Source organism: Myotis myotis, unplaced genomic scaffold, assembly GCF_014108235.1.
Source record: "Myotis myotis isolate mMyoMyo1 unplaced genomic scaffold, mMyoMyo1.p scaffold_m19_p_12, whole genome shotgun sequence".
Lineage (NCBI taxonomy): Eukaryota > Metazoa > Chordata > Mammalia > Chiroptera > Vespertilionidae > Myotis > Myotis myotis.
Genome location: NW_023416316.1, coordinates 61,368,350 through 61,392,564, shown reverse-complemented (window position 1 = coordinate 61,392,564; position 24,215 = coordinate 61,368,350). Strand labels below are relative to the sequence as shown.

The window sequence follows — 24,215 nt, the reverse complement described above, 5'->3', positions numbered from 1 at the left end:
TTCTCTTAGCCTTCCTCTCTCTTCTACTCTCCAGTAAAATTAAATAATCTTTGATATTTATGTTTTGCATTGATTTCTTTTTAATTTTGACAGAATAAATTAGAACTAGAGGAAATAAAAATAAAATCTCATACAAGGCCAATTGGAAAAATATTTTTCAGAGATTGGCAACTTCTTTGGTGTTAGTTCCATGATTCTGGCCTTTTCCAGCTCTTGTGGTGGACCCAAACAAACTCAGTAAAAATCAGCACCATTTAATAACACTCTTCATTTTACCAGATTATGTGGAAATCCAAAAAAAAAGAGTATACTTTTCCCTTAAAGAGCTGAGGAGCTCAAAACTGCATATACGTATAAGTCCCAGCTAAGATTTTAAAGGATCTTAGGGAGGGCTTACATAGAAAATGCATATTTATATGAAGTAAAGAAAATGTGGAAAAAGAATTGGTTGTAAAAATTAAAAATAAAAACACACATTCAGGTATCTTAAGAATTTGTTACTCAAAATGTAGTTCATGGGAGCTTATTAAAAATATAAAATCTTGGACCCTAACCCAAACCTACTGAATCAGAAGGTGAAAGGATTAGCAAAAAAAAAAAAAAAAAAAAAAAACACAAAAAAAACAAAAATCTATACATAACACATAGACACAGACAACAGTGTGTTACAGCCAGAGGGAAAGGGGTGGGGGGGCTAGGTGGAGGTGGGCAAAGTGGGGGGAAATGGAGACAAAAAAGAGACTTTGCTTGGGGTGATGGGCGCACGATGCAGTGTTCAGATATTTTATTCAATTGTACACATAAAACCAGTGTGGTTTTGTGAACCAATGTCACCCCAATAAATTCAATTAAAAAGAGAGAAAAAACGAATTTGCATTTTAACCAAGATGTGTGTGTGTGTGTGTGTGTGTGTGTGTGTGTGTGTGTGTGTGTTAAAGTTCAAGAGGCACTTCCCTAAGGCTCCTCATAGACCTTTTCCACCCAGTGTTCAAATTGAATGCAATTTGGCTTAAAATGTTGGATGGGGAAAGAAAAATATAACAGCCTCAAATAGTACATTAACTTTTTTAATTAAAGAAAAGAGGCAGTTCAGAAAGTGCAACCAAATTAATCAAACACGTACAGGAAGAAAGAAAATGGGGGTTTCAGTTACTGATAAGCTTAACATGAGTCAAGTGACTGCGGCTACCAAAAACAGAAAAACATTAAAAAGCAGGCAAAGACAGAGCTAGAGACTGCATTAGTAGATGTGTGGTTTCTAGATTAGGAAGATCCCACACACAGAGAGTGTACCTTACACTGGTCAAATCTTATCTAAGTACATTCGGTTCAAGATATCACAATTAGGAAGGATAGAGACAAACAAGAACAGTGTTTAGTAGATAGGGACCAGGATAGTGAAATTGAATTCATGGCTTAGGGGGAAATAACTGTGGAGGAATTGGAGTTGTTAAACCCATTTAAGAAAAGATATGATGGAAAATGCTTAAAAATATGGAGGATTATCATTTGGGGGGGGTGGAGCACTTGGTCTAGGGACAGAGAATCATTGGTTAAGAGATTTGAAAACCACTCACACCCAAGAAATTCTTTAATTATGGATTTCATTGGATCCTTAAAGCATCTGTGCAAAACCAACAAGGTAGAGAAGCAGGTGTCATTCTCCTCTAAGAGAAAATCATGATCAGTGACGGAGCCTGGTCTAGGCTTTCTGTACCTGTATTCAATGTGCTTTCATCACCCAACTTCCTATGAAATTCCTACCTTGGTAATCATTACAGAAAAAAAAGTGATCAAGGAAACTTATTTTGACTTTTTTTTCTTCTATTCTACGGCCCAATGCAATTACCACAAGACTCATGTGACATTGGGCACCTAAAATATAGCTAATAGAGCTGAGGAACTGGAATTTTATCTTCATTTAACTTAATTGAAATAATAAATATAATTATTTATGATCTTCAATTCAGTTACTGGAAAACTTTAAGTATGTTTGAAGCAATTTGGATATAGGAATCTACGTTTTCAACTTCAAGAATTGTAAGATTTAAATATGCCCTAGCCAAGTTGGTTGAGCATCATCTCATGCACGAAAGGGTCTCCAGTTCTATTCTGGTCCGGGCACGTGCCCAGGGGGTGTGCAGGAGGCAGCCAGTGGGTGTTTCTCTCTCACATTGATGTTTCTCTCTCTCCCTCTCCCTTCCTCTTTCTCTAAAATCAATAAAAATGTATTTTAAAATAAATAAAATCTAAATGTTGTTTCTAATAATAACTTAATATCCCAATTGACATGTGCTATAAATGGGAAATAAGCAACAGATATCAAATATTTACACACAAAAAAAGGAATGCAAAATATTTGTGGCATTTTGTATATGTGTCACACGTTAAAATGATATTTTAGGTATATTGAGTTAAATAAAAGATATTATTAAAATTAATTTCACCTGGTTATTTTTACTTATGTAATGTGTCTATTAAATCCTTTAATGATATATGACTCACGTTATATTTTTACTAGACATTCCTGCTCTATGTTATTCTGAGAGAGCATATTATTTTTATTTCTTTGTTTATGTTCAAAAAAGGCTGATGCTGCCTTTTGACTTCTCTATCAAACATGTCTGACTTGCCGAAACCGGTTTGGCTCAGTGGATAGAGCGTCGGCCTGCGGACTGAAGGGTCCCAGGTTCGATTCCGGTCAAGGGCATGTACCCGGGTTGCGGGCACTTCCCCAGTGGGGGATGTGCAGGAGGCAGCTGATCGATGTTTCTCTCTCATCGATGTTTCTAACTCTCTATCTCTCTTCCTTCCTCTCTGTAGAAAATCAATAAAATATATTTTAAAAAAAAAACAAACATGTCTGACTTAAGGAAAGACTCAAACTCCGCTGAGGAGAGCAAGAACTCCAGCACTGCTCCCTGCCCTCGCCCCTCCCAGTATTGAGTTTAAGCAGAGCCTCCTTCTTAGACACAGTTTCCCTGCTCTAAGACACTCCTAGACAATGAAGTGGGACAGTTCTTGAACGAATTAAATATGGCCCTGAAGAAGCCCCTTCTGATTCCTGCGCCTTTATTCCATGCGAGTGGTGGTTCCTTAGGTGGTCCACCTCTTTTGCTCTTGCCCTGTTTGCCTGTGGTTGGGACTGATCATAGAGAAGACCATCACCCTGTTCCACCTGTTCTTTGAAAGGGAAGCAGTAAATACCAAGCTACATACACTTGAATGCCTGTGTCAGGAATGAAATTTCAGATAGCCTGGTCCCTCCCACCTGCCCCAGATTACGACTACAAAGCTCACAAACTGGGGTTGTGCTGTAAGAAATGAGCTTGGACTGTGTCATTCTTTTTCTCTTCTCCACCTGGCTAGTTCCTGCTCATCCCAATTAAGTCTTCTTTCTTTCAGGAAACCTTCACAATTCCCAACTGCTGAGTCTCAAAGTCCTTTTCTCTACTTCAGTCATGCCCTGTGCCCCCTTCTTTCGTATTCATCACCACTTTCTTGTTAGAGATCTTCTAGAATCTTCTGAGGTGTATTTCCTCATCATTGCCTGACACTCTTAAGGCAAAGGCCAATGTGCAAAGGACATCCCAAATCTTATAGAGTCTAGCTATTTTGAGTGCCTGGGGATAAGCAAGGAGCTGGTCTAGTCTTTAACAATGCTTCCCAAACTTCAGCTATTCACAGGCTACATTCATGTTTTTTGCCATACATGAGTTCCTCCAGAACTCTTATTAATATTTGTCTCTAAATCAGTGGTTCTCAAACTTCTGGCCCTTTAAATACAGTTACTCATGTTGTGACCCAACCATAAAATTATTTTCGTTGCTACTTCATAACTGTAATGTTGCTACTGTTATGAATCGTAATGTAAATATCTGATATGCAGGATGGTCTTAGGCGACCCCTGTGAAAGGGTCATTTGACCGCCAAAGGGGTCACGACCCACAGGTTGAGAACTGCTGGTCTAAATCAAATGACAGTTTTTAAGTAAATGTATTTAAATAAGAAACGAATATATTTTATATGCTTTCAAATACATAACAATAAAACACTTATCCATGTACCACCTAAAATCCTCTCTTTTACCACCAGTGGTATACCCATGACATAGAGGAACAATGGTCTAGATATATCGGTGGTAGACCAGATGGAAGTCTGAAGTGTGACATTGGCCCTATGAAAATCTTATGGCAAACTGATGTATCTGGCCTAGAAAACCAGATGGGGCTTCTTTAGAACAGGACATTCTCTAAACCATGGTCCACAGACATGCAGACCCCTCTCTACAGAGTGGAGAATGTACAAGTACAGGAACTCAGTAACATCCAAGAAAGGCACAATGGTCCCTAGAAACTCATTCCAAACCCATTCCACTCCCAGCTCCCAGTTCCCAGCAGTGGCATCTGAGAGCAACACACTGAGAGTGTAGGCCTGGACAAAGATTTTCACTGGGAGGCAAAAGGAAAGTCTTAGGTTTTGAGAGACTTCATCAAAAACTGTTTAGTGATAGTTTCATAATTCCCCTTTAGACAAGTTCTGTAAATAAAATAAATTCAGTTTGGCTTTTTCTTCTAAGTCCTCTCTCTTATTTGGAAACCACTATTTTCACCAGTGTAATATAGTTGTTCTTTGTCAGTGCGTATGTAATAAAACAAAACTCTTCTCTTGGTAATATTGATGTTAAAGTTTTAGGACCCCAAATTATATCCTCTAAGTGTGTATAATGATTTTAGATCTAGAACACACTGTAGTTTTACATACATGATCTGACTTCAACAACTCTCAAATAGAAATAGTAAGGACAGCCAAAAGAACACTGGTTTTATTACAACTAAATTAAATAAACATAGATTTTTACATATTATATCCATAAGGACTTAGGCAATTAGGATGATAAAGAAAAAGAGTTTCCATTCTCATCCCCTGTTGTCTGTGTCCATTGGTTGGGCTTATTTGCATGCATACAAGTCCTTTGGTGTTAATGGGGGGGATGAGGACACATATGTAATACCTTAACCAATAAAGAAATTAAAGGTAAAAATAATAATAATAAATTTTAAAAAAAAGAGTTGCCAGTAGCTAAATGGGACAGGCAGCTTCCTTCAGGTCAAGTAAAATGAAGGGTGTTGTAAACTGGTTATTTCGTAGGCAGATTTCCACGAACTGTCAATCACTCTCAGTTAACAGAAAATTACACCCATATATTCTTAGAAATCTCTCTAAGTGCTAGAGTGGTAATGTTCCTCTTTGAGGTGGTGTATATGAAGCACACGGGTTTGGTGTAAAAAATGTTAGGGGATTTTTGCATACTTTCCAGCCTAAAGGCACAGATGCTCTTTAAAATATTTTGCAGAGGTAGTGATAGTTTGACACATGTTCTGGGTAATTTTTTTGAATAATGAAAATATTGCTCTAAAATTAATAGTTCTTAAGGAGAGAAAGAATTATGTTCTTGGTAGAAAAAGAATAATGACAATAGCTATTTGTTTTCAACAGTATAGCTGTTCTTACTCTTTTTTCTGAAACATCTGACAAATATTGCTTTCCCTTTATCAATAAAAAGACAATAATAGTCTCACAGAAATTAATAAGCAGAAAAAATAATATTTTAATTAGTGGCAGGGGCCAATATGGGTGTAAAACAATTTGTACTGTTCAAAAAAAGGAATGGTCTACAACAATATTAACATTTATTGTTAACTGGACTATATTTTTTAATTAAATCTTTATTGTTCAGATTATTACATTTGTTCCTCTTTTTTCCCCCCATAACTCCCCTCCTCCCAGTTCCCGCCCCACCCTCCGCCCTTACTCCCCACCCACTGTCCTCATCCATAGGTGCACGATTTTTGTCCAGTCTCTTCCCGCATCTCCCACACTCCTTTCCCCCCCAAGAATAGTCAGTCCATTCCCTTTCTATGTGTTAACTGGACTATATTAACATGAACTTTCACATTCATGTTTTCTACTCTCATAATGACTTTCATATTTATTATCACCTTCCAGTTTCTATGAAATAAGATAGCAGTATTTTGACAAACAACTAACACTGATGAGGAAAAGGAAAATCTAGCACACTGCTGGTGGGAATGCAGACTGGTGCAACCGCTGTGGAAAAAAATATGAAGCTTCCTCAAAAAATTAGAAGAGGAATTGCCATTTGACCCAGTGATCCTACTTCTGGAAATATATCCTAAGAACCCCAAACCACCAATCAGAATAGATATATGTACCCCTATGCTCATTTCAGTGCTATTTACAATAGCTAAGATCAGGAAACAGCCCAAGTGCCCATCAGTAGATAAGTGGATAAAAAAGCTGTGGGACATTTACATAATGGAATACTATGCACCTGTAAAAAGGAAGGATCTCTTACCCTTTCAGACAGCATGTTGACCTAGCAATTGTTAAGCTAAACGAAACAAGTCAGTCAGAGAAAGGCTAACATCACATGATCTCACTTATATATGGAATCTAATGAACAAAATAAATAGGTCCAGAGACATGGAAGCATGGAACAGACTGACAGATCTCAGAAGGAAGTGGGGAGAGAGGGCAGGAAGAAATAAATCAAATAACTTGTATGCATATATTAATAGCCTATGGACACAGATATTAGTGTGGTGAAGGCCTCGGCGGGGGGGGGGGGGGGGGGGGGGGGGCAGGGGAGATTGCGGTGGAGAGAGTTAATGAGAAAAAAAGGAGGGCATCTGTAATACTTTCAAATAATAAAGATGAATTTAAAAAAAACAACAACAAAGTATTTCCCCAGAGTATGTAGAAATATGTAAAATCCATAATGGATCATTGAAAAATGAGTGAACTTATGCTTAGAATCACAGAAATGGAAGGGGACTTAGAAATAATCACATGCCATGAAAAACTGAGGCCCAGAGAGGTGTGCCCAAGGCCACAAAGATAATTGGTGCCAAAGTAAGCCATGAGAGAACCAGTAATGCCAGGCTCTTGATTGAATGCTTTTTCTACAACATTGCTACTTAGAAATGCCATTTTAAACCTGAACGTAATCACACTTTCAAATATGTGGCACTGCAAACAGATTTCTAGGTGCATGTATATCTAGGCCTCACATGCAGAAGGTTTTTAAAATGCTGCATCTTCCTAAACCTGGCCTGAGTCAAGAGAGCTGGGTCTGGTATCAATCTTTAGCCACTTGGTAGTGAGTCACCTTGTCATACTGGATATTAGTGTCCTGAACTATAAAATGAAGATGCCAGATGTATCTGTTAGGTTGCAATTGACACACACACACACACACACACACACACACACACACACACACACACAAAACTGACTTAAGCAAAAAGTTCAACCTGACTTATCTCTTGAATCTAAAGAGCCCAGACAGGGCCATGTTTTAGGTGTGGCTTAATCCCAGCGCTGACTCACGTCACCAAGATCTAATCTTCTTCCATTCCTCTGCTACCTACCTCTACCTGGGCTCTGCTTTAGGCAACACATGGCCAAGATGGCTGCCTGTATCCTCCCAAATTCAAGTCCTTTGGGTCAGACAAAATCAACAACTACGCTGGGCAAAATGCCTTGCTAGATCACTTATACACTGAGTGGCCAGATTATTATGACCACCCCATCAGTACAATGAAGTGAATTAGTTATGCCAATAATAATAATAATAAGTTGAGAGTATTTGCTTAGGAAGTTTTCAATATTCAGTATTTTTGGAAGTGTCAATGAAGTACTGATGGGGTGGTCATAATAATCTGGCTGGTCATAATAATCTGGCCACTCAGTGTATATGCACTGATTTCGGATTCTGTGAGCTCCTGTTAATGACTATCTTAGGTTAAAAGCATATACTGTAAACTGTTTTTGCAGAAAGTTAGTACCTCTCTGTGCCCCAGAGGCAGACATTTGTTACACTTCCACTACCTCAGCCCTGATTCATGAGTAGCATCTCACCGTGTGCCCCACATTTCAGTTCTGCCTGACTGTAGTTTCTTCCATGTACTGTATTGTCACATGTCACTTTGTATACACTCTTCCCTGTATCTGAGATGCCCTTATTCTTCCTTGTCTCTCTGGAAAATGCTGACTCATTGAAGCAAACGTCATTTTCCCTGGGAAACCGGCCCTGATTATACCCCGCCTCACAAGTGAAATTGACCACTCAATTGACTTAGACCTTCCTACCTACCTCGACTGAAATACACATTTTGTGTGGTATTCATTTGTTCACATGTCTTCTCCAAGGACCATTAGACCATGCTTATTCATCTTTGTGTCCCCAGGGCCAAATACAGTGCCTAAAAAATTGAAGTCATTCAATGAATTTTGATGAATCTATCAATGACTCAAAGAACTCTAACTCCTCCAAACTAGAACATTACTGACTCCAATTCTATTACCTAAAACACAATTTAAAATCTTGCATGTTTGTCCCACACTCCATTTCAACCCCTGACAATAACACATGATTTCATAGTCTTATGTTTATAAAGCAGGGTTGATCCTGCTTTCTAACCTTAGTCAGGACAGACATTTATTTGGTTTTCAAAAATGAACGGGATTTCAACACCACTAAATGTGAGGCCTCTGGGCATTAAGGGATGTGCTCCTCAATACTTATACAATCATGTATCTCTCAACATTCCACTCTCTTTGATGAAAATACTGAAGTACTTTTAATGAAGTTTGCTGAGCATACAATTTGTGTTGCCTATCCATATTCCTCAGCTATAGTGGTTAATTTGAGAAAAAAGGTCTGTGTATTTTGGGAATCTGTCAGTGGATAATATTCCTGCTTGTCCTCCATTACCCATGAGCCAGCCAGAAGTTATTATGCCAAAGGAGTGCAGGGTGCAAGACCTTGCTTAGAGAGCTGCAAGGCAAGGGCTTGGTGTGGGTTATCACTCGGTGTATCCCACCTTTATCCCACTTCATTCATTTTTATACAGGGAGAATCAAATTTAAAAGAAGCATCTGAAAGAGCCTAGAAAAGGAAGGTAGCAGGCAATGAGGAGGGGCAGGCCATTGCGTTTGTCTTGGTTATAGGAGGTTACAGTAAATTAACTTCTGATGACATCTACAACTACCAGAAAGGAAGATCAAAGCATGGTTCCCTGGGATAATTTCCATGATTCACTGTAGCTCAGGAAAAGCTCAGCCTAATAGGCTGTATTAATCACTTGGGTGTAGCTACTACTCGTTAGAACTCAATTAATTGGTTGACCACCAGTTTACTGCCACTTGTAGAACTTAAGGAATCAAAGAATTTACACCAAGGAACTTAGTGGGAGATACTATCTAAGCTTGATGGTGTTTCATTTGCTTGACTCATTGTCCATGTCTTGGAAAATAAATAAATAAATTCAGAAAGCATGTGTGTATGTTTACCAAAAGAGCTCATTCAGTAGGGTAATATTGATGTTATTCTCATTGCAGAGCCACTCAAAGACCACACACACCACTGGAAAGGAGTCCAATACAGGCCTCTTAAGAGTTACACCCTCACATTCTTCCTCGGGAAACTCCACCTTTCAGCTTCTTTGAATGAACCATGCTGTCCATCTGCCTGGAATACTCTTTCCCCAGTGCCTGCCTGATCCCCAATTTCATCAAATCTTTTTCTTTATGTTTTTATTGATTTTAGAGAGGAAAAGGGAGAGGGATGGAGACATAGAAACATCAAAGAGAGAGAAATATTAATCGACTGCCTCCTACACCTCCCCCCACTGGGGATCAAGCCCAAAACTCAGGCATGTGCCCTGACTAGGAATCAGACAAGCGTCCTCTCAGTTCATTGGTCGATGCTCAACCACTGAGCTACCCTGGTCAGGCCATCTAGTCAAATATTATTTTCCTTCAGTTCACAGTTCCCAAGAATACCTCCTGTGATCTCCTAGATTTGATTATATGTTCTTGCATCCTGAACTTTCCTTTCCCTAACATTTATCAAACCAAAGTTATTTGTTCAATGTCTTCCTCCCCTGGCTGATTATATAGTCCATAACAACGAAGACCTTTATTTTTTAATTTTATATTATTTTTTTCTATCACCATCTATCCCCCCTATGCCCTCTTCCACCTCCACCACCACCCGCACAATCACCACACTGTTGTCCATGTCCATGAGTTCTCTTTTTTATTCTCTTTTGCTCAATCCCTCCACACCTCCCAACACATACATCCCCAACAGAGCTGTCTTGCCTTCTCTCTATCTATGAGTATTTTGATACAAAATATCTATTTTGATATTTCAGTTTGTTCATTAAATTTCACATATGAGTGAAATCATATCATACTTATGACCAGGACCTTTAGAACTTGTTCACAGCTCTGAATAAGAACATAGCAGTGTTGAGCAGCCTGATTAAATTGAAGGACAATAAAGAGAAAGTTTTGCTTATGCTTACACAAATAGTGAAAAGGGGGGATATCTGGAAAAGAAAGATGAAGTAAAGATAAAACTAACATTCAAATATATAGTAAACCTCCCTTATGTATCAGGCACTGGACTATGATATGCTCGGGGTGGGGGGGAGGGGAGGTGCTGCAAAGACCAACAAGTCATGGTTCCTGCTCAACAAATTATAGTTGTTATCTTGTTTGAGTCAGAAAATCAGAGAGTGATAAAACAGAAGGATATTCATACTCCTGAAATAAGAAGAGGGAAGTGAGAGAAAGAAAATCTGGGGAGAAACGACAGACTTTGAACACTTGCCTCCTTTTATCTTTTTCACTCACTCCTCAGTCTGCTTATGGACTTGTGTGTTTTACCTGAATATGGAACATAAAGGCCTGCTTCTTAAGATTTATAAAGATATTTTGAGCTCTTTGCTTTGTACATCATAATATTCTTTCAAAAAACAGTTCAATCAACAAACATTGTTAACCCCTACCATGTGGCCAGCAGAGTGCTAACCATTGTGGGGTGTGTGCCTTAAAGGAGATGCCTTATTCTGCCTTCATAGCTCTGCTCTCCACATCCTTTCTAGACAGCTATTTGTGTATATGTTTTTCATTTTCCTTTTAAATCAGCACTTTGTGATCATAATAACACATTTTGGTGCTGTGTTAGGTAAGGAAGTTGAGACAGTTCCTTACATGACTCAACCCAGCTCATGATCCCAAAAGCTTCATTTATTTGCCACCCCACCCTCATTCTGACCACACTGCCTTGGCAGAACCACTAAGTACTGAAGATGACAATGATTAAGTCCAGTCTCCTAAATAAAAGAAACCTTATAGACCTGTTTTCTTACAGTAAGAAGAATCATGCTATTCTCTATCTAAAGATGCCTGTGCAATTCTACAAAGTACACTCATGTATTAAATGTTCACTGGCCTAGGAAAAGAAAAGGAGGATCAAAAGTTTTGTTTATCTTTCTCTGACTGGCTTATGAAAGATAAATATCACACGATCTCACTCATTTGTGGAATATAATGAACATTATAAACTGATGAACAAAAATAGATACAGAGACAAAGAAGCATTGAACAGACTGTCAAACTTCAGTGGGAAGGCAGGGGAAGGGGAGGGGAGGGGGTTAAGAGATCAACCAAAGGACTTGTATGCATGCATATAAGCATAACCAATGGACACAGACACTATTGGGGTGAGGGTATGTGCTGGGGGAAGGGGGGCTGGGGGGAGGTCAATGGGGTCAAAAGGAGACATATGTAATACTTATACTAGTATGTAATACTTTAAACAATAAAATAAAACTTAAAGAAAATTAAAGAAAAAATGTGATTATCCTTGACAATTGGGTTTGTATGGTGTGTGTGTGTGTGTGTTTTTTTCCCCAGAAGCTGGTTCTGGAGACGGGGGGCTGTAACAAAAATCTTCTCTGTCCACAGTCCTGTGTTTTGGTGGGGACACCCCATGGAGTTTGGAGTGACAAAGAATAAGCATAGGGTTTTTGGAAATTCTCAAAAAGCCAGTAAAGTAGCATTTCCAAGGCAGAAAATTAAATTGAATAAGACGTTTAAACAAGCTATAATTTATCTAGTAGATGTCAACTCCTCATCACCCAGATGGTGCTTATTCTGGAGATGTAAAGGAAGCTGGAGTGATGCGAATGGATAAAATCAGAGAGTTGGAGAGAATTCAATATGAGCTACCCGAGGAAAAAGGCACTGGGGGTACTCAGCCTCCAGGGAAGCAGTTAAAGCCTCAAGTGAAAACAATGGTAGTTCCAAGAACTTCTGTGTCCGGGGTGTTCCTAAGGCAGTTTCTATATGAAGCCAAAAAAAAAAAAAAAAAAAGACCCTAATGCCCAGAATGAAGAGATAAGGATACAAAAGATGCTAAATAAAAAGGGAATACATCGCAGAATGTTATAAACTAAGTGAGCAAAGGGAACATATAGCACAGGGTTTTTTTCTCTTGAGACTGCATCCCATTTTACTACAAATAATGTGTGCACTTCTTACTAGCTGATCCAGTGTGTTGTGCTTCACCCAATAATTACTCTAAGGTTATGTGGTTTCTCCAGAACAATCTCCATATCCCAGGACAGGAAAGGGACATAAACCACTGTCAGTAGAAATGTGATGATAGAATGAAACTAATGAACCTGCTTGAGAATTACCCTAAAAAAATCTATTCCATCTAGAGGCTTCCTTTCCCTTCAAAACACATCTAACATCCAAAACCTCGAGCCCAATCTCAGTTACATTTCAAAGGGAGGTAGGGGCATTAATAAAGGAATGCCTTTTTCTTGGTTGGAGTTGTATCTCTGTCGGTGAAAGTCTAAAAGACTTTAGACACTGGGAAACTGCAGTTCTCAGAGACAACTAGTGCTTTGTGCTAGATACCTTCCTGCGGAATCGTCAAGGTGTACCTGGGAAACTAGACGAGATTGGCAACCTTTGCTTGGCGCATGCCAGTCAGCTCAGTTCTGCAAAGGTGCCAGGAGCTGGAGGCATTCCTAAGACTGGAGCGAGGAACTTGGTGGGTGGCCTAGACTGGAGTCTGGGCTTTGTAATAGAAAGACACAGAGATGGAGCTTCTGGCCATGAGAAGCTGCTGAGGGAGATACTCAAGCTCCAGGGAAAGATGCCAGTCCACATCAAGACTACATAATCACTGCAGCGAGTCAGCCCAGGTGCCAGCCTAACACTATAAATAAAGAATCATGGCTTGTCAGAGGGAAACCCTTATTCTCCCAGGGAGTGTGTTACAGATACACGGATGAGCACAAAGTGAAATACATCAAAGGTGTGGGTAACCATAAAATTCAGCGTACATACAGTGATTAGAATTGCTCAAGTGCTTTCCCATAAATGATTGCTTTTCCCATAAATGAATCTTCACAACTCCAGGGATGGAAGACAGGTAGATGTTTTTTTGTTGTTGCGTGTTTTTTTAAATATATTTCTTTATTGATTTCAGAGAGGAAGGGAGAGGGAGAGAGAGATAGAAACATCAATGATGAGAGAGAATCATTGATCAGCCGCCTCTTGCACCCCCACTGGGGATCAAACCTGCAATATGGGCATGTGCCCTTGGTCAGAATCGAACCCGGGACCCTTCAGTCCACAGGCCGATGCTTTATCCAATGAGCCAAACCAGCTAGGGCCAGACAGATGTTTTATTAATATTATTTGTGGGCCCACCTTTTACACTTGATGGGAGACTAGAAAAGAGATGTTAAATGAAAACTATCATGCATGTGGGCCACTCAGCACATCTTGAGACCACCCCAGGGAGAGGAGGCCTGATCCCTTCACCTTTCACACAGGAGGCAGCCCACGTTCATATCTTTCATGACCCCAGTCTCCACACAGTGACCCAGCCCTCACATGATTTGGCCAGTTCCCATCTCAGACTCCCAGATATCTTTGTCACCATATGATTCACTTTGTGGTCAATTAATTCCAACAAGAGCTTCTGCCGGAAGCCGGTCCACCCTTGCTGCTTGACAAGTCACTGTAGTGAAGAAACATCTGCACAGCTTATGTTTCAAGGGACCTGGCGTATATGGCATATGTTTGCTCCCACTCTTAGCGCTATGTGTTTTAACCAGGACCACCTCCCCAAGAAAGGTTGTTTCCTCAGGTAAGGATTTTCCCCTGGAGTTAACCCCCTAGTGTTACAGAAATACCATGTACTATTTATGAAGAACTTGGACTAAGACTGTTGGCAATAAATTTGGGACTTGTTGGGACCACATCCCCAGGGGTCTGCCCACCAGGGAAAGCACTAAAGCCTATACCCCCTGGAGACCCACCAGCACAGGGCAGTCCCAGGGAAGGCAAGCAGGGAGGCTGGGAGGACATAACCTTTACTGGGTAGGATAATCTCCTTCAGTCACTTCCTTGTAGCTTATCAGTAGAGCAGTGACCTTGGAATAGCCCTTATAATGGAACACAGAGATTAACCTAGACAGGATTAAACTCAACAGAACTAGATTAAAAAATGCCCTAACCACTTGTATGCATGCATAGAAGCATAACCAGTGGACATAAGACATGGGGGGATAGGGGAGGCTAGGGGACTGTCTAGGGCGGGGGGATAAAATGGACACATATGTAATACCCTTTGTAATACTTTAAGCAATAAAAAAAAAAAAAAAATGCCCTAACCTTTGGAATAGAATTGATAGGATTAAACTCAACAGAACTAAATTAACAAACGAGCTAACTATTGGAATAGAATGAATAGGATTAAAATCAACTGGTATAAATACAGATGTAACAGGAGAATAAAGACAGAACCTGGCAGGAGATCCTGGCTAGAGAACCTGGCTAGGCTGCTGATCAACTGAACGCTGTCTCCGTCCACACCTTTGGGAACCCCTGGACCTGCTGGGGCAGGACCCCAACAGGCTTCCATTCCTAAAATCTTCATATGCCAAAAGAAAGTCAATTTATGCCCCCCATTGTTAACCCCTTAATGCCCTACATTTTCTCTCTTTGAATTCTCTCCTCAAACCACTATGCCCTCTAGAATCTTCTTCCTTTAGTAAAAGAAAAACCATATAAGCACAACATCTCCACACATTATGTTGTGTATTTCATCTACCATAGAATGAAGGGTAAGGGATGATAACTTACTGGTTCCTTAAGGCCACTTTAGAATTACCACCCTTCTACCCTGGTACCCATGCCATCTGACTGTACCACCATGTACACTTCTATGTTTCTATCATCTACTGCCCTCCTGGCCACATTCTTCAAGACATAACACTCTTCTCCTCAATTCCAACTTATGACATCATTCTGGAAAAACTCAGTGTCTCTGTGGGATATCCACCCAACATCTTAAAACCACTGTTCTTGACCTCAAATACACAATAACAAACCTCACCTCCATTCAACATAGACTCCCCTGCCAGACATACATCCTGAACCTTGTCATCACTATAGTGGTTCCACACCCAAATTTTTACCTGCAAACATCCTATTTTAGGAATTGGCTGCCTCTCCTCCAGTGCTCTCAGGACCCTCACTTACACACACCTGCTCTCCAAACTCATGGAGCCCTTCAGTTCCTGAGGTCTTCATTTCCTCACATCTATCAGCCATCCCCTAAAAAGATTATGAGTCGTTGGCTATTTGAACTACTCACCAGCAGCACGTTCAAATGCATACATGTATCTTCCTATATTTCACTCCCCTGGCAATCTCCCAACACAGGATCAATTTAGAAAGCTGAGCACTCCTAAGTAACATATTATAACCATCCAGATTATTGTCATAAACCATATGGTCTCTGATCTTAGGACTTCAATACATCTCCTCAGTCCTCTCATTGGGGCAGCATTCCTTCCTATGTGCCTTAGTAATTATTTTAAACTTATACGTCTCTACTGAGGAACCCTACCAAAGCCTGCCCACCCCCCTCACTCTAAGTAGACAACATAATCTTTTTCCTCACGGAAAAAAAGAAAATAGTGCCCAGAAAGGTAAGAAGGAAAGAAGAAAGTGTGGTGTCATAAAAGCAGACCTTTTTTGGAAGAATCCTCTACCTTCTCTATGAGACCATTACATAGAAAAGTTCTCAGGGCTTACCCTAGGCCCTCTTCTCCCCTTGTTTTCAGTATATCTCATTTACTCCTATAGCTTCAATTACCTTCTTTATGTAAATAACTTTGAAATCTCTATTATCAGTTCAGACTATTCTCTATGCACCATTAAAACTTCAACTCAGTGTTCTCAACATTTCCACTTATAGTATCTAGAAAGCACCTCAAATTCTCATGTTCAAAATTGATCTCTCTCTCTCTCTCTCTCTCTCTCTCTCTCTCACACACACACACACACACACACACACACACACACTGATTCTCTTATCTCCTCTTCATTAAAAGGTGCCACCACCCAGTTGCTTGAGATAGAAACTTGGTAGTCATCCTTGCCTCCTCCCTCTGCCTCACCCAATTCATCAACACTTTCTACTAATATTATCTCCTGACTTCTCTCAGATCCAATCAATTTTCCCTGCTCAAATAATGAACAAAAACCCTGTTCAAATAAGGAAGCTAAAGCTGAGAGAGCTTAAGACATTGCACAATGTCACACAATTAGTAGGTCACACAGTAGAGCTGACTCAGACTCATGTCTTCTCCCACAGCCCATGCTTGAAATTAGAGGATCCTGTCTCACTTGGAGGAGCTCTCAGAGCCAGATATCTCCAGGAAACACTAATAAAATATGTCAACTGCAGTATGGCCCATAACCCAAGGAAAAAGGGAACTGGGCATAATTAGCCTTCCAGAGAATCTTACAAAATCAGTGGTAGTTCCAAGAACTACTGTGTCTAGGGCAGCCGTGGGCAAACTACGGCCCGCGGGCCACATCTGGCCTGTTTGAAATGAATAAAACTAAAAAAAAAAAAAAAAAAGACTGTACCCTTTTATGTAATGATGTTTACTTTGAATTTATATAAGTTCACACAAACACTCCATCCATGATTTTGTTCCGGCCCTCCGGTCCAGTTTAAGAACCCATTGTGGCCCTCGAGTCAAAAAGTTTGTCCACCCCTGGTCTAGGGCGTGCTCCTAAGGTAGTTTCCACACGAAATCAGAAAATGGCCCTAATGCCCAGAACGAAAAGATGAGGTACAAACAAATGGTGAATACAGGGAGAATACATCATGGAATGTGACTACTGAGCGGCATGTGTTGTAAGAATAATTCTTTGCTTTTTAAGCCACTGAGATTTTGAGGTTGTTTGTTACCATAGCAAAACCTGGTTTATCCTGGCTGATTTAATCTCTCTGCTTTCATTAAAGTTTATGAAGGCCTCTCACCATTAGATCCAGAAAGAAATAAAGACTGAAATAGCTGAAAAATAGTGTTCTTCCCCTGGAAATTGTTTCTAATAATTTCATTTTTCCTCTTGCTAGGTTCATGCTCCTCCCTAGTTTCTATTTTACACTTCTGATGTCAGGGAGGGTGCCCACTGGAGGGAATGAGAAGACATGAATGTCGAAGAGAGGGGACTGAATAAATGAATGGCAAGTTTTCAGCATCCCCCATAATGAAATTACCTTGAAAATTACATAAGAATAGACAATGAGGCCTAAGAAAAGGGGATATAAATAGGATCCATTTTTCATACAGTATCATCTTTCTAGAGATGCATCTTTATGTCTTCTTCACTGTAGCCAACCAATATATTCCTTGCACTAGAAGCTGCATCTACCTCTATTCAGTGACTCAGAATTTTAAATTACTCTCGGTTAAAAGTGTGGGCTTTGGGGTCTAACAGAAATAGGGTTGTGTCCTGGTTTCTGTCACTTTCCAACTGTGTGACCCAAAATGAGGACAATAATCATATCCATCTCATAGTGTCTGTGAGGTTTGAACCATCAGTAAATGTACAGTGCTTATTGCAGTGGAAGGCAGGGCTTCATAGTGGCTCGCTAGTATTTGTAGCAGTAATACTAGCATTTTCATCATTATTGCTGTTTTCACTATATAAAAGATAATCAGGGACAGGTTTTTGTGTATCTGATCCATAGCAGCTGGGTCTGGAAGGCAAGAAAATGTGAAGGCTCTTTTGGAAGATGGGAAAAATCATTTCCAACTTACATGCAAACTGAAGATCGCATGGCTCTTCTGGGTGACTTATGAGTTAGTTTCTGGAAAGGAATCAAGAGACGATCTCTGTAAAATTCATGTTTTTTAAATTTAGTACTTATTGTTATCAAAGCAGTTCATGTACATTTGGAGGCAAATCTTACTGCCATAAGGCTTATAAGAAAAAACAATAGTCACCTGTTTGGGGTGATGTAGAGGTGAACTCAAAACATTTGTTGCTTTATGGTAAGGATGAGGGAAAAGGCCATATCTAGAATAACTCCCAGTTTTGGGGAGAGGGCTAAGCACCTAGGTGGATGGTAGGCCCATTCGCTAAGAAAGAGAAGACTAGTACAAGAGCAGGATTTCCAGCAGAAGGGGAGCAAAGAATCGAGAGTTCTGATTTGGGCCTAGTGCAGTGGTCGGCAAACCGCGGCTCGCAAGCCACATGCGGCTCTTTGGCCCCTTGAGTGTGGCTCTTCCACAAAATACCATGTGCGGGCGCGCACGTACAGTGCGATTGAAACTTCGTGGCCCATGCGCAGAAGTCAGTTTTCAGCCTGGGCGAGTCTATTTTGAAGAAGTGGCATTAGAAGAAGTGGGGGTACATTCGCTGAGGTCGACTCCTCAGATTGAGGATGTGTTTAGCAAAGGCCAGCTTAGGAGTACCCTAATTAAGTTAATAACAATGTACCTACCTATACAGTTTAAGTTTAAAAAATTTGGCTCTCGCCCTGACCGGTTTGGCTCAGTGGATAGAGCGTCGGCCCGTGGGCTGAAAGGTCCCAGGTTCGATTCCAGTCAAGGGCATGTACCTTGGTTGCAGGCACATCCCCAGTAGGAGGAGTGCAGGAGGCAGCTGATCGGTGTTTCTCTCTCATCGATGTTCCTAACTCTCTATTCCTCTTTCCTCCTCTCTGTAAAAAAATCAATAAAATATATTAAAAAAAAAAAAAATTTGGCTCTCAAAAGAAATTTCAATTGTTGTACTGTTGATATGTGGCTGTTGACTAATGAGTTTGCTGACCACTGGCCCAGTGGACAGCAAATGTAAAGTAAAAATGTTGGGTAGACAATTTGATATGCAGCTTAGAGGTCAGGGCACGGGTCATGGGGAAAGTTACTGATTTGGAAGTCACTGGCATGTAGATGTTAAATATTTTCTATTTAAATGATAGCAACTTGGGAGAAGGAGCTAAAAGACCGATGATGAAGTCTTTCAACGTGTAGAAGTGAGACTGAGGAAGAGTAAGCAGGAAAAGTGACTGAGAAGCAGTGGCCGGTAAGACTGGCAAAGAGCCAGGAGGGTGTGGTGACTCTGGGGTAAACAGTGGTTCAAGGAAGAGGACGCAGTCAACCGTACATATAGCTCAGTGTTCACAAGATAAGCACAGCCATCCTTTATTTCCCTGCCTCTACCCTTAACGGACTGCTGTGCTTTCGCTCTTATTATTCTCTTGCCCTGCAGTGCCTCCTCACCTGCCAAAATCCTATCTACCCTTCATGACCCCACAAGAATGCCATCACCTTAGTAATGCATTTCCTGGCCCCGCTAATGAAGCATGCTCCCTTCCTCCATAATGCCCTATCACCCATTGTATACTATATCCTAGTCTACTTCGTGCTTTAATTACATCTATTCTCCCTTCACCCTTCATGTTTCTCAGTTGGGCTCCCAACCCCTCCTAATGTAGCAGACTTTCTGGCATGCACTAGGTGCTCAGTAAGGATTTCACTGAGTCAAACGCAAAGATATAGAACTCAAGTCTAGAAAAGTATCTACAAAAGACAACCTCTTTCATCACTTTAGGTTTGTTTTCCAGCATGTGCATCATCTGTACCAAAGCCCAGGAATTATTTCTACACTTTCCTGAATATATCCTGAGCTAATGGCTATTTTATAAAAAACCTTTTAGATTCATCTTTCCCCAGATGTCAGGTATGAAAATAACAAGTTGCAAAAGTCCCATGGATGAAACAACCTTTGTGATCCCTGAACTTCACGCTGGAAAGCTAAGAAGGACTGCACCAATTCAAGCCTCAGTTAGAAGTCAGGCGATAGTTCTTCAATGTTCTTGCTACCAGTGCTACCCTGTGCTTGCATTCTCTTACCCTGGGGAGGAGGAGTGTGGTAGAAAGAAGTTATTTGGCAGGTAATTGTGGCAAAAAAATTGTAGAAAGAAGAGAGAAAAACAGGCTAGAGTCAGAGTCAAAATATGATGAATCAAACAGAATTTCTACAGGCCTAATGATCAACAAGAATTATTTGTCAAGCTGCTCTGTGCAACATGTTATAAAAATGGCTGGGGCTTATGGTAAGGATGATCATCTTTATGAATTGCTTTATCCCCTCCTCTGTTTTGCACCGTGTTGTATCACAGTTGTCTACTGAAACAAATCACCCTTTCGTAGTCAATGGGAATTCAGAAAATTAGATCCTCGAACTTTTGCTAAAAAGTTTACAGATATTTATAAATAGACAAATAGCCTGGTAATTAAGGATATACATTCTTTTTTGTTTCATATTCCAGACCATATTCACTGTATGATCATCCAAAGTGTCTCTGTTGTATTGATTCCTACTTCCTGCGCTTTCAGACCCACGTATTCAGAACTAGGAAACTTTGAGAGTGCAAGGTGGTGACTATTGCAAATGCCCAACAATTCACTACAAAAGTATAAATAATCAACCTAACCTCCCTTTGCCGCCAACATTTTCTCACAACACTCAAAAGCCTAGTAACCTCCTTTTCTTAATGGTGGCGCCGGTTCAACCACACTCTGGTAGGTATTGGTTTCCTTAAGTACAATGTGGAGCCATCCGAATGAAAGAGCAGCATGAGGAAAAACGACAGTGTGAGGCTTTGTGGTCTATAGATTTAGCTACTCATACAAGAACCTGGAAGGAAGAAACCCCCAAAGATTAGTCACTTCATTTTGTGTTGCAGAACTCGAGTCAGGTTAACAAAGCATTTGCCAACAAAGGAGATGGGAGAAGGGCAGGATTCACTTGCTCTGGACTGAATAAACAAATGTGGTATTTGTGGGCTGACTAATGTCCTGGGATAAACCAGGCAGCCAGCCAAATTCCAGGAGTTTTCATGAAAAGGCAGTAAGCCCACACTTTTCTTCATAAAAAATGCTCCCTGGGAGTATCCATGTCCACAAGGACAGCCTGACACTTCAGCTTGCCTTAAAGATTCATCCATATTCAGCCACAGGGAATTCTCAGTGCTTCTGTAATTAAAAACCTAGATTAAGTGATAGAAGCTGAATCCCTTCTTCTTAGGAAGTGTTAAATATGCCATTCATCTCCTTTCTAAAATGTTATCAGATGCATCATTGGCAAATATGTTCTCCTATACAGTGGGCTCCCTTTTAATTTTGTGGATGGTTTCTTTTGCTCTGCAGAAGCTTTTTATTTTGATGTAGTCCCATTGTTTATTTTCTCCTTTGTTTCCCTTGTCCTAGATGTACCCTCAAATATATTGCTACAAGAGATGTCTGAGATTTTGCTGCCTATGGTTTCTTCTAGAATTTTTAATATATCACAACTGACATTTAAGTCTTTTATCAATTTTGAGTGTTTTCTTATGTACGGTGTAAGTTGGTGGTCTAGGTTTTTTTTGCATGTATCTGTCCAATATCCCAACATCATTTACTGAAGAGATTGTCTTTACTCCATTTCATGCTCTTGCATCCTTTGTCAAATATTAATTGAGAGTAATGGCTTGGGTCAATTTCTGGGGTGTCTCCATTGTTCTGTTCCATTGACATATATGTCTGTTCCTGTGCCAGCACCAGGCTGTGTTAACGACAGTGGCTTTGTAGTATAACTTTGTATCTGGTATTGCAATCCCTCCAACTTTGTTCTTCTCAAGTTTGCTGTGGCTATTCGGGGTCTTTTTTGGTTCCATATAAATTATTTGGAGTTATTTGTTCTAGATCTGTGAAATATGCCATTGGACCTTAAATAGACTCTTCTCCAAAGTGGACATACAGATGTCTAAGAGACATATGAAAAAATGCTTCACAGATAAGGAAAATCTAAAGGAGTTCATCACCACCAAACCAGTATTATATGAAATGCTGAAAGGTATCCTTTGAGAAGAGGAAGAAGAAAAAAAAAGGTAAAGATACAAATTATGAACAACAAATATGCATCTATCAACAAGTGAATCTAAGAATCAAGTGAATAAATAATCTGGTGATCATAATAGAATCAGGGACATAGAAAGGGAATGGACTGACTATTCTTGGGGGGGAAAGGGGTGTGGGAGATGCGGGAAGAGACTGGACAAAAATCGTGCACCTATGGAAGAGGACAGTGGGTGGGAGTGAGGGCGGAGGGTGGGGCGGGAGCTGGGAGGAGGGGAGTTATGGGGGGGAAAAAAAGAGGAACAAATGTAATAATCTGAACAATAAAGATTTAATTAAAAAAAATGCTCAAAGTCATTAATCATCAGAGAGATGCAAATGAAAATGAAAATGAAGTATTACCTCACACCTGTCAGAATGGCTACCATTTGCAAATCAACAAATGACAAGTGCTAGAGAGGATGTGAAGAAAAGAGAATCCTAGTACACTGCTGGTGGGAATGCAGACTGGTACAGGCACTATGGAAAACAGTATGGAGTTTCCTCAAAAAATTAAATATAGAACTGCCATTTGACCTAGTGATCCCACTGCTATGCATATATTCTAAGAAACCTGAAACACCAATCAGAAAGAATATATGTACCCATATATTCATAGCAGCACTATTTACAATTGCTAAGATCTGGAAACAGCACAAGAGCCCTTCAGTAGACTAGTGGATAAAAAAGCTGCAGTACATTTATATCATGGAATACTATGCATCAGTAAAAAAGAAGGATCTCTTACCCTTTGAGACAGCATGGAGGGACCTGGAGAGTATAATGCTAAGTGAAATAAGCAGTCAGAGAAAGACAGTATCACATGATCTAATGCGATCTAATGAACAAAATAGACTGATGAACAAAATAGGTCCAAAGACATAGAAGCATGGAACAGACTGACAAATCTCAGAGGGAAGGCTAGGGTGGGTGAGTGAGTGGGGAGAGTTTAACCAAAGAACTTGTATGCATATATGCATAACCCATGAACACAGATAATAGTGTGGTGAGGGGCTAGGTGGGGGCGGGGCCTGGGTGGAGGGGATCAATTGGAAAAAAAGGGGGACATATGTAAGACTTTCAACAATGAATATAATTTTTAAAAATGTGTTATCACTGTCCCTTTTTAAATACTGCATTGCCCTGAAAAGATATAATGAGGCCATTAAAATGTGACTTTGGCTCTATCTTTCTATTTATTCATTCATTTTATCCATTGTCTTCTATATGCTCCCAGGCCCCATGTTGGGTTCTGGTGACTGAGTCAGGCACAGACTATGCCCTCAGAAGCCCCCAGGCCAGCCTTGACAATTTCAATGATACTGGAAGAGTAATACAATTTTGTCATTTTATTTTTGATTAAAGGAGAGTATTAAAATTTGCAGGGTTTTTTAGTGGAAAAGGCCATAAGTCCCTCTAGTAAGGTCACAATATAAGACAAGAGTAAGGGGCCTCTCTTTATCTGGCCACCAAGGTCCCCCACAATGGTGTGAGCTGACCATAGTCAGCACTTAACGCTAGGCTAATGTCAATTATATTACAGACCACAGCTTGTGAAATGCAAGGACTACGTTTCATCGTTCTTGACTCAAAGAAAACTTCCCTGCTGGGGAAAGAGCACTTACAACCTTCTTTAAACCTATAAGGCTGGTTTATCTACCCAGATCAGAAATGTGTATGATGTGTGCAGGCAAGAAACAAAGTCTCCGGGTGACTCGATGTGAATATAAAATGAAGCAGAGGGAGAAAGCTCACAGTAAAAACGGACATACAGCCAGCGCTCTCTGGGTCTCCACGAAGATCTCCAGCCTTCCCTGGAATTTAGAGTCTTCTTTACTGGTGTTTGCCTACCTGGGAGCTTTCAGGCTCCCCTTATGAAGACCTAATCTCCCTGACTTATTTACCCTGCAGAAGCCCAGCAGGAGGCTGCCAAACTGCAAATATCCAGAATTAGTGTTAAGAGGCATCCGATGTAATTGCCTTTAGAAGGAAATTCAGGTAGATTAGCAGAGATTTTAAGCAAGCTCTTTCACAAACCACTGGCAAGGAAGCTGGAGTTTACGA

The 24,215-nt window shown here is 40.3% G+C and overlaps 1 long non-coding RNA gene across 2 annotated transcripts in view; it reads right to left on the bottom strand.

Annotated features, from left to right (window-relative positions):
• LOC118667593 overlaps positions 1 to 24,215 on the bottom strand; it is a 61,710-nt gene that overhangs the window by 22,525 nt on the left and 14,970 nt on the right. Inside the window, exons 2-3 of one of the 2 annotated variants that reach the window (XR_004971331.1) lie at positions 18,027 to 18,076; positions 8,180 to 8,288 (exon numbers count right to left, since the gene is read on the bottom strand). This is a non-coding gene — a long non-coding RNA (uncharacterized LOC118667593). Of the gene's footprint in view, positions 1 to 8,179; positions 8,289 to 18,026; positions 18,077 to 24,215 lie in introns of those variants that run through there. The other variant, XR_004971332.1, reaches the window with a different exon arrangement.